Source organism: Scleropages formosus, chromosome 13 (genome assembly GCF_900964775.1).
Source record: "Scleropages formosus chromosome 13, fSclFor1.1, whole genome shotgun sequence".
Lineage (NCBI taxonomy): Eukaryota > Metazoa > Chordata > Actinopteri > Osteoglossiformes > Osteoglossidae > Scleropages > Scleropages formosus.
In genome coordinates, this window is record NC_041818.1 from 25,117,436 (window position 1) to 25,133,452 (window position 16,017).

Here is a 16,017-nt window from a genome sequence, read left to right on the forward strand (position 1 = left end):
AATGATTCCTCTGGCTGTCAGAGTGGTACTTAGCTGTCTGTAGTACTTATTATTATCATTATTACAATATTTACTTATTTGCATCCAATGGCTATTCTTGCACTGCTCACTTTTTCTTTATTTTTTTTTGCATCATCTCCCCATTTCTGTGTTATTCCAGCATCTTCCATCACTTCCTGATAAATATATGCTGCTGTAGCCCTGTGCAATTTTCTCTGGGATCAATAAAATTTCTACTATCTATCGCCACATAATTGCATGTCTAGTAAAAATAAATTTTAAAAAATAAAAAAATAATAAAAAAAAAAGGCAGGCTGGCAGACATGGGGTTCTGTACTGCCTACTTGGTTCGCCGTCCCTCTGCAGCGAGGTGAGCCAACAGAACCAGACCTTCACACTGTGCGCACACGCAGAGTAAAGCCGCATGATGAGGGTGTATCCAGCGGGTGGGACTGCTTGTAATGGGTCACACAGGCTGTGCGCTGTTAGCCGCCGACAGCGAGACACACAGCTGATGAAGACAAATTGACATGTTTACACACAACGGCCCACACCTGAGTGCAAATGATCACGCTGCAGAGAGGGGCACAGTTAAAGGTGAAGCAGAACCAGGACTGCGGTCAGACTGCAGCGAGGCCACGGCTGAAGGTCTATGACCTCAGTACAACTGACATCAGTGTGAGCCCTACACCGGATGTTCAGAGGAGAGCAAAGCATTGTGGGGGTTCCTGCAGAACTGAGTCCCGTTATATTATTCTAGCCTTGGATCCCATGAAGTGACGCCAATTATGAAAACGGGGAGGAGGGGGGCAGCATTGCAAAAATGTCAGCAGCTCAGTCACCGAGTTTCTCTTAGTCACCACCACCGATGACAGGGTTCGCCGGGGGGAAGCCCCCTTCGAAAGGGCAAAACACCCACGCACCTCTCAAAACCTCCTCTAGCAAATTAAAAAAAAAGTACATTTAAAAAAACCGTCTCTGCTCTCCCGGCAATTAGTAAGCGAATCCTAAGGCATTTATTTCTTATTTATCAAGGAGATGAAACAGCCGCAGCTGCTCCGGCAGTCTGTTTGACCCTCCTAGCTGGCGAATCGCAGTATTAAAAATAAATTAGCAGAGAGGGAGAGGGAGGGGGAGGTGGCGGCGAGAGGAGCCGTTTTCAGACTCCCGGCTCCAGGATAGCGCGGGCCGGGCAGACGGGGACGGTGATGGGATTTGTTTCTAGCTTCGCTTATTCTCCTAGCCGTACCACCCCTCCTCCTCCTTGGAACAGCGCGCCAATCACGCTCGCCGAGGTTATGGTTGCTCTGAAATGGAAAGGCAGCTTCCTGTAAAGAACAACACCCGGCACATGGGAACAAAGGTTATGGACACCGCGGTGCCTCATTAGGCTCCCGGCTTGGACGGGCAGACAGGTAATGGGCTGCTCTTCTTACGTCGTTTGGGAGCAGCCACACGAGTGCAGGAGCTCCGGGTACAGCCTAATGCGGAACAGGCGGCAGCGTCGATGATCCGCGACCACCCTGATGGCCCTCAAATCACCCTGGAGCAGATGTCTCTGACCCATGATCCCATCTGGTAGTAAAATGCACTACCAACATGGAGGGCCCATGGCCATTAGGACATCCTGCGATGGTGTAATTTGGAGCGACTAAGGTCTTCCTCCTTCTCCAGCTCGATGATCAGACAGAAACTGCACGGGCGCCATGCGGCTGTCACTTCACACACGACTTGACCGAACATGTCAACTCCTCAGGCCACAACATGCTCCTATTTGCCCAGCTTTGCAGGCTGACCTTTTCGTGCCTTTATTTCGCTGTACGAGGGGTTAAGGAGTGAACGTGCAGTGAATCCGCAAGCTATCTGCCTAATCCAAGAAAGAAAGGCCCCGGTGAACAAATCAAAAGGGCATTCGAGCGACTGCTGACTGCCACGGCGAGGCCTCGGCGGGGAGCACAGTCTGCTTCTGCAGGATGTTACTGGGATACGATGGTGGGCGCGTGGGCGCGCACGCACACAGATCCGACTGAGGGCTATCAGATGGATTTAATTTTTGCAAGTCCTGTGAGAAGGGCCTCAAGGTAACAGGAGAGGAAATGCAGCTTCTGTGTATGCAGCCGAAGCAGAGACATCGGCGTTACGGAATTAGGGGGAGTCTGTGAAAGTGCAGTAAAAGTGTCACGAGGAAGGTGTAAAACTAGTCCGTCACATCAGCCTCGCTGAGTAAGCCTCTTAAGCAGTAGCAAGACAATGATAGCAGTCCCTGACTTACAGGCTTTCGAGTAACAAACTTTTCACTGTTAAAAATGTCTTTGAGAAGTATTTAGTATTTATTATTTCAGAGGAACCAAGGGGGTGCGGTGGCGCAGTAGGTTGGACCGGGTCCTGCTCTCCGGTGGGTCTGGGGTTCGAGTCCCGCTTGGGGTGCCTTGTGACAAACTGGTGTCCTGTCCTGGGTGTGTCCCCTCCCTGTCCAGCCTTATACCCTGTGTTGCCAGGTTAGGCTCTGGCTCCCTGCAACCCCAAATAGGGCAAGTGGTTCAGACAGTGTGTGTGTGTGTATTCCAGAGGATGATCACAGAGTTTAAACTGCACACCAAAGCTGCACATGATGCTCCAGACACATAGGGATTGCAAATAGTGAATGTGGCCTTTAGTGCTCTAGTCATAGTTCTTTACTGTGCTTTTGTATTTATGACAAGTTTTTAAAAAATGCCACCCATCCAAGGGTCTCCAACACAGGCACATACATACATACGTCATGTTGCCGACATTGACGTTTGCTCACTTAGATGCTTTTTTCCAAATCAACTTCCAGTTATTTACCCATTTATACAGCTGGGTAATTTTACTGGCCTGCTTTAGGTTAAGTATCTTGGCTCAAGGGTTCTACAGCTAGAGGAAGGGATTTGAACCTGTAACCTTTGTGACCAAAGGCAGCAGCTCTAACCACAATGCCAACAGTTGCCCCCCAACAGAATACAATCATAAAACTGATCAAGATCCCCTGACTCACTGTCACAACTGACTAATGAACTTTTAGTAACAAACAAATCTTGGTACCAATTAAGCGGGTAAGAAGAGGACACACTGTAGTTGTAGTAATAATAATAATAAAAAATAGAAAACATTCAGAGGAACAAAGCATGTTAACATTTTTCCCTCCATTCAGTCCAGACTTGGTCAGGTGGTAGTGTATAAGCAGGTCCCCCCAGTCATTTTTACATCACCAACAGCCGGAGTACTGAGGGAGGTGTCCAAATTGCTTCAATTAAGGTAATAATTAGTCCAATTGAGCACTGAAGAGCCCAGACAGAACGAGCCGTTCCACGATCAAGCGCCTCTTACTTATAATCCCACCGGTCCAAAAAACTAAGAATGACATCTTTAAAATCCAACACAAGATAAAGACAAGTGAAGGAGAGCAGAGAACAATCCAGGTAATTTGCATCGCAGCGACGCTTCTCCCTCCCATTCTCACAAACAGTGACTTCGAAGCCTTCCATCAAAGAGTCACTCCACTTGCAGGATGTTGGAGTAAATTCCTTTCAGATATCTAAAAGTGTTACTTAAGGAGCAAAGCTCTGGTAAGAAAAAAAAAAAAAAAGGATCTACGCTTTATGATAATTTTAATCTGGACTAATTAGCATACATTCTACTGAAGACTCAATTAAGATGTTTGAGCGAATAAGGCTCCTTTTTGCTTGAAGGAAATTGCTTTTCAAGTTCTTCAAGAAGAGACAACCCTACAAGGCCAAGAGAACAGCTTTGCCAGCCGATATTAATTATCTCACAGCTCCGTTTGCCAGGAATTCCCCAGGACAGGGGTCGGTCGGCAGCCGTAACATTACGACTCAGATCTTACACTTCTGATGCCTTCGCTGATAATTACTTTTTAAACGATAGTCCCCCCCCACCACCACCAGCACCCGGGGAAGCAGATCCTTGTGATCGGATATTAAGTCATACCGCGTAGCCGTTGAAGGCCATTCCAGATCAAGTTCCTTGCTGTTTTTTCCTTTTATGGAACCAGTGGACGCATCCAGAAACGGGTCCTGCTCAACTACAGACGTAGATTCCCTCTAAAACCAAACCGTGTGACGTAGCGAAGAGGAGTAATGAGGAATGACATCCAGTCTTTTCTCCTACTGCTATAACCTGTTTCCACTGGTTCACTGCTGTTTTCTCTCAAACAACGTGCATAATTACACTGTAATCATTTACATTATTTTCCGTTGGACACTTTTCTCCAAAGAGACTTACAATTATTTACTGCTTATAGAGCTGGGTAATTTTACAAGAGCAATTCAGGGTAAGTACCTTGCTCAAGGGTAAATAAACAGCTCGAGGTGGGGTTTCAACCTGCGACCTTTGGGTCCAAAGACACAAGCTTTAACCACTATGCTACCAGTTGTCCCCATAAAGATCTGCATCTTGAGATCACACACCTGACACCAATGTGACATTTTCGTGAGTTTCACTTTTAATCCCAGACAAGGAAACCTGAACGCTATTCATGCAGGGTAGAAGTACTGTCATTTACTGTGTCCATTGTCCACGTCTTTTCAGGGCACCCCTATCCGAGTTCTTTCGCTGATATTGACTGTTGACACGCAGAGTCTCTTAGATTTTTCTCACATTGGCCTCGATCAATACTCTCGTCGGCTAGATCAATGCAATGTTAATGTCACCAGGATGGGAGAAAGCAGACACTCGTGCAAAGCACATTTTTAATTACATTTTTACAACCTGTCGCAAGAAGGCCTTCCCTGGCATCACTGAAGTGTGTCGTTTGTTCTTTACAGCTGCGAGGAACGATGGCGGCGTCCTGCATACTTCTTTAACATGGAAATCTTCGCCACTCCAGTCAGCGTTCTTGAAGGGGACCAACAGCAATGTTTGCGTTTACCCCAGCATACCCCTTCTATACACTCGCTTTGAGCGCGCGGCACCCGGACCGGTGCTGCTCGGGGCCGCAAGCGACGGCCCTTCCCGTTCTCTCACCATAACCTTGAAATAATACTTTCATTTCCACCCCCCACTTCGGAAGCAAAGGTAAGTGAGGTCTCCATCTATACGCAGGACTTTGTCCCATCATTTGCTCGCACCTTTCACCAGGCAGTGCTATGCACGATGAAGATTAATTGGCTCCAAACGGCTCATAATGGCACAGTAAGCGATGTGGGGATGGCGCGTTGGCGTAGAGAAGGGAAATATGGTAGACGAAGCAGAGAAGAAGCGACACAGGCAGCGAAAACTGGGGTCAGATTTCAATATCCGGAACATTTCTAACATAAGGACAGAGTCGGCGCTGGTGCTGACGGCACCGTCACCCTCTGAGCGTGACCCTCATTGCACAGCTAGTGTGTGTGTGGTGGCGGAGGGAACTTCGTCGTGTTTGTGGCAGATGGAGATTGACACTAGCATGGTCTCTGCTGTTTCCCGGTTCAGTGCACTAAGGTGGAGTGGGTTCTGTGCTCCCTGACCCCACCTAAGGGTCTGGCGCTCTGTGAGTGACAGCGTGTGAGACTAGTGGTGGAAGACAGTGACATGTGAGCTGCGCAGCACTGTCCACCCCATTTTCTGAGCGGCAGAGGGGCCTGTGTGGCCTGAGGCTCTCTGCTGGGATGTTGCAGTTTGTTTCTGGGAAGAACAAATTATAAGGTGACTTGCAGTACTAGAGGACGCACTGGACTACCTACAGTCATTCACCAGTTTGGACAGAACACACACAGGGCAACTCAGAGCCACCAATTCACTCTAAAAACAAATGCCTTTGGACTGTGGGAGGACACCAGAGCACCCGAGGGACAACCCACACCAACATAGGGAAAACATGCAAACTCCATACACACCGAACTGGGATTTGAACCCACGTCCAAAGCAACAGCCCCAGTGCTGTAAGGTACTCATGCTCCCTGCTGTAGCGCTTACAGGAGAGGAAGATGTCTACATTTTCAGATACTTTTCTCCAAAGTAACAAACACAATCAATAACCGGTGTCATTTTATTACTGGATAAATTCAGAGTAAACACCTTGCTCAAGGGCACTACAGCAGAAGGTGAGTTTCGAACCCGCGACGTTCAGATGCGAAGGTAGCAGATCTGACCACTACGCTACCTGCTACCTTTGAAGAGAACGGTGAGCTTTCTGTGGATGCTTCAGACTGGCCACACAGCAGCGTTCACACGTAAAGGTGAAACAGGAGATGCGGGTTTTACTAGGGGCTCCCAGGGTGACCTGATGTGTGGAGCACAACATTCACCTCCCCGTCCCACATCAAATCCATCACAAAAAAGACAATTTGGAAATCAAATTATGGGAGTGCAATGACAATTATGAAAAGAAAAGCAGCGCTCTCATCCAGGGTGGTTGAATCGATACCCGTTTATATTCTGTGTAATTAAAACGCAAAACTCTCCTGGAGCCCAGGCCTTTTTTAACCTGCTCCTGCTCTACACAACCCTGGGCAGCGTGGCAGATTTCCACTCTGTGCGTGTAAGTGTGCGACAGAGAAAGACATGGGTGGCAGTGCTCCCTTAGGGATGGGGAAGAGGTGCCCCAGCGGGAGGCTCGCATAATGTGCTCTGGTAAACAGAGCGGTAAGAGGCAAACTGACGGTGCTTCAAAATTCATGTTGGCGTATATAGCTGTCTTGTGAAAAGCACTTTTGTTTCCTCTGAGATTGGTTACACTGCTTTGAAAAAAAAAAGCATCTTTTAGAGAAGTAAATGTAAAGGTGAAGGTGATGCGGGAGAGGACGATCGGGAACTGCTCCCGAGCTAAGAGCGCATGGCCACGTTGGTCAGGCTCTCTCATCGGCAGGTCAATGGAATGATGGGAAAGGCTCCCGCCGACTACACAGCCCTTCTGCTGCATGAACTAAGGAGGAAGCAAAAGACCAGCGGGCTGCGTGAGCTGTCCTGTTCTGCCTAAACTTGGAGACCTCCGAGATGCCCCCGTCTGACCAGCAGGGGTGTGTGAATGAGGGTAAAGAGTCTCTACAGAGCGAACGATGTCCAGGTGACTGAGGCCCAAGCAGAACTAACCTGTGAGCGAAACAAGAGTACAACACGCTGAAAATGATAATCTGTTTATGTAACATTGCAGGCACTTCACACGGAATCTCGCTTTAAAGTAATAAATTAAGCCGAAACCTGCATTCGGAAAAAACCTTGAGAACGCATGAAAGAAACGTAGAGAGCCGAACCCGGGTCGCTGCGTCTGTTGCGGAAGCGGTCGGGGAAGAGGGGCCGAGCTGTGCGCTGAAGGGGAACGACAGGGCTTCCGTGTCCGCACAGTACGCACAGTCTAAGGACACGGGTTCGAATCCTCCTCTTTTATCTCCCAGATTGCAACTGACACAACAAAAATCACCCAGCTAAAAAACTGGGTAAATCTTGATATAGGAAGCTTGGAGAAAAATGTCAAATGAAACAATGGATGTAAGATAAATTACGCAGCTCCTCTAAATGACACGGACAGGAACTCCAAGGGGTGCGGCTTTCAGAGAAACACTGCGGAGCCTCTTTGTTCATGCAGTGGGGGGCGGGGGGACCGGTTGGGGTAAACACAAGCTCTTGGTTCTGCGCTCCTTCAAAAGTTAGGCTTTTCTTCAAATGGGCCGAGGGTTCGAAGAACCAGGCTGGTTTTCCCGCCCTCCCTCCTCGACACCTCGGTCGCCTGCCGTCACGGTGACAATCTGAAGATGAGGGAGGAACTATAGGGGTTTCACGATGTGCTTAGCGATGAGAGACGCGTGTTAGGAGCGGATGAGCTCCTCTCTCGACAGATGGGGACAGATGGAGAGGAGCGTCCCAGCTACGTGTGCTTCGGAAGGGAGGGACGAGGGTTGGGTTGCGCGAAAGAAAGCATCCGTTATCAAAAAAACAAACAAACAAACCAAAGTCACCGTGGTCCAACCTGTTGCTGGCACACTGTGAACCCAGTAAATCCAGTGTCTGTGTGACGAAAGGCCTAATTTCAATTAAACTGGAATGCGGAGGACTCCCCAGCGCCGCCCGAGAGCGCTTTCATTAACACCGTGAAACACTGATCTCCCCTAAAGGAATCTCACTGTAGGAACAGTAGGAAGAAGGGGACCAGCAGCAGTCATGAAGCTTAGGGGTTTGATGAAGGTCCAACAGGGCACTGAATATGAGATGTAATATTCAGAATTCAATATGTCCACCTACTGGAAAGAGCATCAGCCCCCCGGTAGGGAGGTTTTGTAAGAGACTCAGTCCGAGACGCTACAGAAATGCACACAGTCCAACAGCCTAGGTCAGAGCCAGGAAGTCTTAAGCACAATAAATGCTGCAAAAAAACATGGTGAAAACCTTTACATGCACTTAAAAAGCTAATGCCCTGAGGCTAGTGTTCTCCTTCATTTCTTTTTATTTATTTTATTAAAAGCTTTTGGCCAAAGTGGTAGTTTCTAATCCTGGCGGCCTTGTTCTGAGCACCACATTTCCCAGAATTCCATTCAACCCCCCCTTCATCTCTGTACCAGTCCATTCCACCCCAGGTTGGAACATAACAAAGCAGGACCAGAGTGATAGTGGTTCCAGGAAGTGGACCGCAAGACAAGAGTGTTTTACTATAATAAATAGTAATGACTGCAATAGCCCTCAACAAAATACGTTTCAAATTGCCTTCCAAGAACCCTTCGAATGTCATATTTCACCCGTCAGGGAGGTTTTGAATTTTCATTTCTTATTCTTTTGCCTTAACAATAAAGTACCTTTTTTATTTTTGAAAAGAAAAAGTCTGACTTTGGCTCTTAAAGTCTATCTCCTCTGGAGTCAATCAGAGCTGCTGCCTAAGAGCCAAGAAATGGGGAAGCGCAGATGACCGTCAAAATTGTCAGCTCCAGGTTTGTGAGTCTCTAAGGCTGATGGACGGATGGATGGACGCGACGATTGAGGGAGGGAGGCATGCACATCCCGAACACCTAATTGTTTGTCTTTCCCCCATTATTCCTCTGCGCTGCTGCATGTGAAGCTATCACCACTGTTTATTGAATAGGGAAACAAAAGGTGGATGCGAAACGCACAGTATCTCTCCCCCTGAAGACAGAATTTGGCTCCGGTGCCACGAACTTCAGGGAGCGGGGGGGGACTCGCTGCTGTTCTGTGGAGCTTGATGAAAGCGTGCTTGCCTTCCAGCACATTCCGATCAGAAGGTGGAATCCTGGGTTGGGAAGAGTCTGTGCATCCATTTCACAAAGGACGGGGCTTGCAGGTATTCATCTCGGGGGAGAGACGTGGGATTAAAGTCCTTTTGGTTTTAATGAACACGTTGCAGTCAGAGGCGGGGCCTTGGGGGGGGGGGGGGGGGGGGGGTTGTCAGCCCTTCTTCTCGCAGCCCTGGATGAAAGGGGATCCCGATGCCATTTAAATGCGAGGAATATTTTATCATGTCGACAGCACAGGCTGTGGAAAGGCTGATCGTCGCAAATGCGGTATACTCGGCTGCTGTCCCTCTGATGACCTACAGGCAGAGATGCGCTTGTGTGCGGCAACGCAGACACAATAAATACATGAATACACACAGATAGCTGGTACATATGAAGCATCCAGAACACTCATCTCCAACCCTCCTCATCTCAGCCAAAGAGGATGAGAATGACTGACAAGTCATGTTCCACGACACGACGAGAGATCTGAGATAAAGTGCAGGAGACTGAGGCTGCGTGTGTGTGTGTGTGTGTGCGCACGTGGATGCTGCTACTCCCTCTACACCCGCCACTCTTAGGATAGCGTGCTTGGAAAAAATTAAAGTCAATAAGACGCCTCACGCACAACAGTTAGCAACCGAGCAGTCGAACATGATGCAAAATCCAGGCTAGGTCACAAAGCGAGGATCGTCCACACGGCGAGGAAGCGCGCTTGTCGTTACGTCACTCAGGTTCCACCTCCAGGAACATGCAACCGTAAAGCTTCATCCAACATAAGACCAAACATCCCATCAAACAGCCGAGACACAAACTGGGGACACGGTGGGGACAGAGCTGAACAGGTGCAGAGCGGTTAAATTGCCCCTGCGTGCGGAGGGCCTCTTTACCGGCAGGCAACGCTGCAACTGCAAACACACGCTCGGCTTTATAAGACACAAATGCACATAAATCAACATACACTTTGCAGTGCGTTAGCGTGCCCGTTCCTCACCACCCACACCAGGCGCAGCCGCTCTGAGCCACAGCGAGTGGGGAACGCGCCGCCTGCAGCGTCTCATTACGCTCGCTGTCCTCCATCTGCATCCATCCACTTTTGTTCAGTGCCTCTGTAACAGCTCTTACATAAGGTTAATGAGAAATACATGAGGAGGCATAAAAAGTGCATTTAATGGGCACTGCTGGCCATACAAATTCCTGTCACTCTCCAAATCTCATACGATCATTAGGTATCTGCGACCGCATTTATCTAACCTCAGAACCGATGACAAAACAGAGCCGTAAAAAAAGGCATTAACGGTCATCAGTCCCTCGGTGACTTGCTTTATTTACAGTACTTTTCCTGTTAGCAGACGCCGTAATGACAAACGTGGACGTTTCGGACATTCCCATCTACAAAGTTAGAAATGTACTCGGGTTATTCAGCCTCAGGAAACTGCACGACGGTACAAAAGCAGCACTAGGAAGGGACCATTATTCCGTACCGCCGTCTTTACCACCGAGACGCCAGCGTGCTCCATTTGTGAACAAGAGGCCATCGCCCGGAGCCCTTTGAAGATGCTGCCCGCGCCTCTCCGCTTCGCTCTAGCCCTTGGTAACGGCAACTGCTAAGTGCACCTTTTGGCTCAGAAAAGACGAGCAACTTCATATTTCTTTAACGTCTAAAATGCAGGGCCTTCGTTGACAAAAATCTCGTATTCACGCCCGATATCCTGTGTCAGGAGTGAAGTGAAATGTTCTCCGCTGCTGGTTTTCATTAGGGATATGATTTCAATGCGGCTGCCTGCTGTGGAAATAAACAGAGGCACACTAAAGAGAATCATGCTCAGCCAGTTCAATGGACCGCTCACGCTCCCGGTTCTGCTGGAGTCTCTCCTTCGGTCAGACCGTCCCCGGCGACATCGCGTCTCCTCGTGCCGACTGCTCACGACGGGAGACGCGAACCAGGCAGCTTGAGACGACAGAAACGAGAATTGACAGCAAGCTTCCCGCACGGCTCGCCAGCAGCTTCCCGGGACTGTCGGAGGAAGGTGAAGCCACGCACCGCGACTGTTTTGGAACCGGAGCCACCAAAGCCATGCAACCGCGCTGCTGTCACTGAGGGGCTAAATAAATAAATAAACCTGGGCTTGTTTGCTAACGTTCTCGAATATTCGGTGGTTCATTCCGCTCCACGAGGCCTGAGGCCATGCCACAACGCCGAATTAACTCGGGATTTCTCCCCCTCTTTCGTGGGACCATGGTACGGTAAATGCGTCATGAGACGAGCAGTGATTTCCAGGGGCGTCCGCCCACATGGGGTTAGGATCCTCAGCACCTGTTTGTGGCTCCCAGCAGTTGGAGGAGGTGGACCCGTTACTAACCTGACAGGGCAATTAAATCTATTTACCTCGGTAAACATTTTCTGGGGCTATCGAGTGAAACGGGCCCCAATTAGTGCCTCCGCTCAGCTCGTGGCGGGCAGGGCAGCGCGATGCGGCGGAGTGGTGCGAGCACCCGGCCAGACGTGATCCGTGACGCAGGCCCCTCCCACTGCCATTGCCAAAGCTGCTGCATAATGGTGCATCCAAAATCTGGGGGGTGAGGGGGTGGGGGCTGGCAGCTAATTGAGCAGCCAAACTAATGAGATGATCCATTCATTATAATTCCTTAACGAGGGTAAATCGGCAGCAGTGTTAATTAGTGAATACCCATGTGCCGTCCTCCCTGTTGGAGACAGTAGGAGATGTGCTCTATGTTTTGTGTTGCCAGAGCACATTAAGGAAGCATAATGCATTGTTTACCAGAAGCTGAAAAATGTGGGCATTTCAATGTTTTTTTTTCATTAGAGGAGATAGATTGTACAGTAGTTGCAAAAATCCACAGCATTTCAAATTGTTCAGAGGAAAGGAATTAAAAATAAAAAAAATAAAAAAAAAAAAAACAAAAAACAAATATAACGGTTTAAGGGAAGGGTACTATAGGGTTTTCAAGGAGATCGTAACAGAATCCTTCACAAATAATAGTCACTTTTCCAACGCATGACCGGGCCATCTTTATTGCTGCTAACATTGTGATGATGACCCACATGGAGCAAGTAACTTGTGTGTGAAAATGACAAGTATTAGGTCTCCTGCCTCAGGAGAATCGAACGCTCACCTCGGACAGACAGATGAGGTTTGCAGCTTGCAGCTTTTACTGGCCCAAGTTCCCACACTCCCTACTGCCGGCATCCATCTGGTCCAATCACAGAGAGCAAAACTAAATCCAGTCATCAATTTCCTTGTAGATGAAAGAGCTGTGATCCCAAGCTCGGTGGCAGCGAGTAGCGCTGCCGTCTCACAGCGCTGGGTGGTGCGAGAGAAAGTGGGTTCGATCCCCGCTCAGTCTGTGTGGAGTTTGCATGTTCTCCCCGTGTCTGCGTGGGTTTCTCTGGGTGCTCCGGTTTCCTCCCACACTCCAAAGACATGCTGTTCAGGTTCCCCAGAGTGTGTGAGTGTCACGGAGTGAGTGTGTTTCACTGATGCATGGATGAGTGACCCAGTGTAAGTAGTGTATCTAGCAATGTAATCACCTTGGTGAATAAGGTGTGTGGGCTAGTAATACTACATAGTATCCGTTGTAAGTCGCTTTGGACAAAAGCATCTGCTAAGTGAATAAATGTAAATGTCAGCAGAAGTGTAGGCAAATCAGGTAGTTTTCATGGTTGTTTAACCGATAAAGCATTTAGTAGTTCTGCTCCATCTTACTGCTGTCAGATTATTAATGCATACACTCCGGAGTGTTCTTTAGAATCTCCAGATGCCTAGGTTGTGCCTTTAACCATAGAGCATTCAAAGTCTAAATGACCTGCTGCTAATACAAAGGATGCCTCTTTGGTCTTGCCCTTTAAATCCGGGCTTAAGGCTCATATGTTTAACTTAGTGTACCTGTTGTAGCTCTGGGCACCATAACTAATGGACTCTACAATCTTTTTGTTTTTTTTTTGGTATCCCGTGGTGTCACTGGAGCCACCGTTTATGCGTAATACCTGAATGCTCCAGATCCTTGAAAATGATGTGGGAGCCTTTTGGAATCTGTACTGACATCTCAAGAGATCTCCAGGCATGAGTGAACATGTGCTGGACAGTTATACACTCTGAGTTGATTTAAGCAGACTGATGCCTGGGGAAGGGGCGGTCAGCCGGTCTAGGTCATTGTGGGGTCCCCCAAAGGTTTATTTTCTCCCGTTTCATGTCAATCTGTTGTCTTTACTAACAGTACCTTTCCTCTGTTGCCAACTGGCTACTTAGTCATCCTAAAAGACTTCATTTATGAGAATATAATTTATATTTGCCTAAGTCTGCTGTCATTTATTTGTTTGCTTTTGATCCTATTATTTTAGTTGCACCTGTTATTTCTGCACCAGCCCATTATTATGTATATTATATGCCATGGTTTGTCTTGCTTTATTTGTACCCCCTGCGACTATGATCTATTGTAGTCAGTAGCAGTTTTGATGAGTTACAGTAAAACTGGCATTTATGGTCTGAGAGATGCAAACTCAGACCTGCCCACTGCACCAGTATACATGCCACTTTGGTGCACCCTCAGACCACGTTTGAGCAAGACATGTCCTCTCGATGGCACCCACCTGCTAGAAAGTAACAGGGGCCACAAACGTGCACAGTATTCAGAACATGTGCACTTCAGATGGACTCTCAATGCACAGAATGTATAATATTCCTCTCTGTTTTCATGTGGATAAACACTTCATCTTCAGTTATGACAGTTTTAGAGTTTTCTGCAACCATCAGTGTAGCAGCTGGTTAAGTAATAAAGACACAAATAAATTGCAGCCATTAGATGCGAAAGTATAATTAGCTCTTTAATATTATTTTACTTTCCTTATTAAACCTCTCACAAGTGTGTAACTGAACAAATGCCTTCGACAACAATATTGTAATTTTTACAACAGCGAACTCACTCAAGCTGCAAGCGAAAGCACAAGCTAATAGCTAATGTTATCGTAATAACATCAACGCTAACCAAATGCATATAATTAAATTGGATATTCAGGGATCTGTCTGACCAGTCAGCCAATACCACTCCAAGCTAATTAAACTAATCATGCTGTACAGTCTTAATACTGGTTGATGCCAAAAGTGTGACCACATAAACAAGCCAAGCGCACAGCACTGAACTAATAGGTCAAGCATAACGATGACTTAGCTAATTAGTCACGAAGGGCAATAAACTGATCAACGCAACATCTATGGAGAAAAGTTTTCTTTTTTATATAAACTAAAGCATGTCCAATGTATAAACCTCAGTCTATGACATCCAATTTACTGTGGCGGCCATGGTTACACGGTGGAAGATAGACAAAAAGTCAGATTTTAATCAATTGATATTAAAAACAAACCGTGTAATTGTTTCTATTCTCCCTTAATGAGATGTTTATAGTCTGCAAAGGAGAATGTGATGGTAAGAGGTCTGAGCTGCAAACCATATAGCGGCATTTGCCATCGCGTTCTTCAGCCGGATCTTGAACCTACACGGCTAAATGATCAGCTGCGTAAGTATAAGCACGCGTTACTGTAAACTACAAAACGTTCTCTGAATCAATGTGCTAGCTAAGGCAATAAATAATGCATTATTACAAAGAAAGTAGGGTGGCTCTCGTTCACCATCACCTGTCTGCAAGTTCCATTAGAACCCAACTGGTTTCGCAGCTTCAAAGCTCGTCGGAACGCTATTAGTAACAGCGTGGGAACGCGGATGTCGATAAGAGCAAAGGTAAAAACAGCCACGATAACCCGAAATATGGCGATAGTCATTCAGTAACGCTGTGACAATTAATCCTGTGCCATTATCGCAAGGACAATTAGGACGCCTTTTCTCTCCGTCTTCGGGACTATGGCTCCCTCTTCAAGCGCCGTTAAAAAAGCATATTTCTCAATCATTAAAAGTGGTGAATCCTTTCAAAGCCGATGACAATGAGAAAGATTTATCAGCCGCTCGGGAAATATTACTTCTCCATTTGCAGGTCATCTACAGTAAATTAACTTTTTATTGCTGTATTATTAGACCTATACAGCTGGCAATAACGCGTTTGGTTGGGAGGCTGCAATCGGTCCAGTACACCTGCACGTCAAAGCCGCTGCCGTAGCCTCGAGCCCCTTGGCTGTTCTTATATTAAATGCCATCTTGGCCAAGAATAAAAATGACAGATGCCTTGAATCCCGAACAGTGCAGGTGACGCGTGTCAAAGGAAACCATTACTGTGACTGCGGCCCAAGGTCCACAGCTCCGCCTTTGCTCCAAGTGCAGTTTCCTCAACGAGGCCCGAATGTGCCAATATGTTGCCGCCATCACTCGTGTTACAGCTACTTACTATGGTTATTGAGGAATTTCTTGTTCTCTTAGTCTCACGACTCAGTTTGGTACTGCTGGCACCTTTGCGGCTCGAGGCCTTACCTGGTGGCAGGCTGGGTCTCTTCCTCTTCTTGCTGTTCTCGGCACCGTTCTCCAACGTGCACTCAGACACCAGCGGGCCGTTGGTGCTGTTGAACTGAAGGGGCTCATTGTTGGTCGCAGGGTCGAATGACAGCGGGTTCAAACCTGCACCACGACAAACACAGACACGTAATAAATGTAAAAGGGGAGGGGAAACCCCAAAAGAACATACACCCAGTTTGAAAGGGGGGGAACAAAGCAGCCTTAGTTCTAACGTACAAAAGAAAAAGGATTTGCACAAAAGTAGATCCTCAGAAGAAGTAAACAGCGAGAACACAAAGGAAGAGAAAACCAAAGCCTTTAGCGGAGGCCTCCTGGCAGAAGGTGGACCGGAGAGTAATTGATGGGGGCCTGGGGTGGGGGT

At 47.6% G+C, this 16,017-nt stretch overlaps 1 protein-coding gene across 1 annotated transcript in view; it reads right to left on the reverse strand.

Annotated features, from left to right (window-relative positions):
- Positions 1–15,762, reverse strand: part of enox2 (ecto-NOX disulfide-thiol exchanger 2) — a 64,680-nt gene extending 48,918 nt beyond the window's left edge. The window contains exon 1 of the mRNA XM_029257415.1: positions 15,615–15,762. The gene's annotated coding sequence lies outside the window, so the exon portion shown is untranslated. The remainder of the gene's footprint in view (positions 1–15,614) is intronic.
- Positions 15,763–16,017: the final 255 nt, after the last annotated feature.